The sequence below is a fragment of the Cebus imitator genome, unplaced genomic scaffold (assembly GCF_001604975.1).
Source record: "Cebus imitator isolate Cc_AM_T3 unplaced genomic scaffold, Cebus_imitator-1.0 Scaffold91, whole genome shotgun sequence".
Classification (NCBI taxonomy): Eukaryota; Metazoa; Chordata; class Mammalia; order Primates; family Cebidae; genus Cebus; species Cebus imitator.
Genome location: NW_016107406.1, coordinates 3,483,684 through 3,487,250, shown reverse-complemented (window position 1 = coordinate 3,487,250; position 3,567 = coordinate 3,483,684).

Sequence of the window (3,567 nt, the reverse complement as noted above, 5' to 3'; positions counted from 1 at the left end):
TAGCTCTTGTTCATAAAGCAGTCCAGCTTCAACTCACCTGAGGAATCTTAAAATTAGATTAAAACGATTTTAGATTGTCAGTGCAAAGTAGGTCTTAAATTATTTCTGCCTTTTGTTTTTTTGTCAAACAATGTGTCCTGCACATGATCAAAGATAAACAGTCGCAAGAGGAAATGAGACAATTTGAGTGAGAAGCAGTAAAAAAAAAAATAGAAAACAAAAATAGTACCACAATGATGCCAGATACAGATGAAAAAACACAGCTTACTCTGCTCACGGCAATAAAGGACAAATATGAAAATATTGTCAGAACTAAAAAGCATGAGAAATTTCAAAACAGATTTGGAAAAGAACCAAAAAAAAATTCTAGAACTTAAAATTTCTATTACCCCAGTTAAAAAAAATCATGGGATAGGATTAATAACAGATTAAAAGAGTTGAATAGATAATTCAATCACAAACTGGAGTACAAATGAGAAGAAAATACTGGATGAAGACTGATGAAAATGCGAAAATGAGGGTAAGAACTATACAGGAGGTGGGAGCGGTGGCTCAGACCTGTAATCCCAGCACTTTGGGAGGCCAAGATGGATGGATCACTGGAGTCCAAAGGTTCAAGACCAGCCTGGGCAACATGGCAAAACCTTGTCTCTACAAAAAATACAAAAATTAGCCAGGCGTGGTGGCATGTGCCTGTAATCTCAGCTACTCAGGGGTCTGAAGTGAGAGGATCACTTGAGCCCAGGTGGTTGAGGTTATAGCTGTGATTGTGCCACTGAACTCCAGCCATTTGATGCAGAGCAAGACCCTGTATCCAAAAACAGAAAACAATTATATAGATAGAGAAACAATGTTTAACATGCATGATGATGACTAAAAAGGAGAGTTGAGACAGAATGGAGAGATACAATACTTAGAGTTAATAGCTTCGAGTTTTACAAAAACATGTAAGTCTTCAATGTAAAAATTCCTGGCTGGGTGCGGAGCAGCACTTTGGGAAGCCGAGGTGGGCAGAGTTCAGGAGTTCGAGACCAGCCTGGCCAACATGGCGAAATCTGTCTCTATTAAAAATACAAAAATCAGCCCGGCATGGTGGTAGGCACCTGTAATCCCAGCCACTCAGGAGGCTGAGGCAGGAGAATCACTTGAACCCAGGAGGCAGAGGTTACAATGAGCCGAGATCACACCACTCTACTCCAGCCTGGGTGACAGAATGAGACTCTGTCTCAAAAAACAGAAAAAAAATCCAAAAGAAATACATGCAGGATTAAAAAAAAAGAAAGAAATCCATGCCTAGAAACATGACAGTGAGACTGCAGGAAACCACAGACACAGGGAAAAATACAACTGCTATGGTTTTGATATTTGTTTCCTCCAAAATTCATGTTGAAATTTAATCCCAATGTGGCAGTATTGAGGGGATGCTTTAAGAGATGATTGGGTCACGAGGACTCTGCCCTCATAAATGGATTAATCCATTCCTGGTTTAACAGGTTAATGGATTAATGTGTTATCACAGGAATGGGACTGTGACTTTATAAGAAGAAGACAGAGCTGAGCCAGTATGCTCAGCCCCCTGGCCATATAATGTCTTGCAGCACCTCGAGACTCTGTAAAGCATCCTTACCAATAAGAAGGCCATTACCAGATAAAGACTTAACGTTGAACTTCTCAGACTCAATAATTGTAAGAAATAAATGCCTTTTCTTTATAAATTACCTACTTTCAGTTATTATGTTATAAGTTGTGGGTAACCCCTCATATAAGCACTGAGGTAGGAGAGCTAAGCAGAATCCTGGCACAATTAAGATCTGAAGAATAACTCAGTTTATAGTGTTACTACTCAGTCATTTCCCTTTATATAATCTTCAATATATAATCATATGTTAGTTCATAGTATGAGGGCCTAAAGAATATCTTTTTTTTTTTTTTTTTTTTTTGAGACGGAGTTTCACTCATGTTACCCAGGCTGGAGTGCAATGGCGCGATCTCGGCTCACCGCAACCTCCGCCTCATCGGTTCAGGCAATTCTCCTGCCTCAGCCTCCTGAGTAGCTGGGATTACAGGCACGCACCACCATGCCCAGCTAATTTTTTGTATTTTTAGTAGAGACGGGGTTTCACCATGTTGACCAGGATGGTCTCGATCTCTTGACCTCATGATCCACCCGCCTCGGCCTCCCAAAGTGCTGGGATTACAGGCTTGAGCCACCGCGCCCAGCCTAAAGAATATCTTACCACTCAGTTATATATATATATATGTGTGTATACACATATATATATGACTATATCTTAGTTCATAATCGGAGGAATGCCTAGAGTAGACACAGTACAGAGCATGAATTAAGGAATAAGAAGCTTATAGTCGGAGGAATGTCTACAGCAGACACAGTGCACAGCATGATTTAAGGAAAAAAGGAAAAACAGTTATACCAGGACAAGAACCCATGGCCCAGGCGGCAGCGTTCAGTATTGTAAAGATACCCGCTGCATGGCAGGCTTGGGGCAAGAGCCACTTCTCCTGATAAAGGAGTTGTAGAACCTTGCTCCAATTCTTGTGGAGGGCTGCCCTTAGCCCTGCAATCCCTTGAGCATCCGAGGGCTCAAAACCCCTCCAGATAATCACACCTTGGTTACTGTGAACTTTGTCAGCTCTTGTTACTGTGCTGCTCGAAAAGCATTCCCCTATAGAACTCATTGGAAGCTGCCAGCAGGTGGCGGTAACCCTGACAACTTTGTCATTGCTGTGTGACTTAAAGCATCCTCCTATAAATCTTAGAAGTAGCTTGTCCATAGATAGAGGTATTGCACACTGCACCCTCTTCACTGGGCACAGCCCACCTCCATGCCTCGGTGACCTAATGGGGGTGGATCCCTTACTGCACATGGCCCTTGCCTCGATGACCTAATGGGAATGGACCCCTTGCTGCACACTGTCCAGCCTAGGTGACCTAATGGGGGTGGACCCCTTGTTTTATTGCTCACGACCCTATTACTATCCTTAAAGATGATTTCACTCACTGCCCTGCCCCCTAACCTATACACAATAAATACTCACGTTTCTGGACATTCGGGGCCTCGCCTGACTCTGCTCATAAGTGGCGTGGCCCCTCGAGCCCAGCTGCATTTTCCTTGTACTTCTGTGTCCTGTCTCTTTATTTCTCGGATCCTGCGCATCAGCACAATGTAAGGGGCACCCAACGACCCTGTGGGTCTCTCAGCCCCACAATAAGCAACAGAAAATGGACTAATACAACAGTTGTGGAATAGGTCAGAGGGAGAAGATTGCTTTTAAGACACAAGTTACAGTTATGCCAATAGCAATAACGGCAGCCAAAAGATACTACACTGATGTCCTCAATGTGCCAAAAGAAAACAACGGCCAATCTAGAATGTATTTTTTTTTTTTTTGAGACGGAGTTTCACTCTTGTTGCACAGGCTGGAGTGCAGTGGCACATTCTCAGCTCACTGCAACCTCCGCCTCTCAGGTTTAAGTGATATTCCTGCCTCAGCTTCCCAAGTAGCTGGGGTTACAGGTGTCTGCCATCACACCTGTCTAATTTTTTT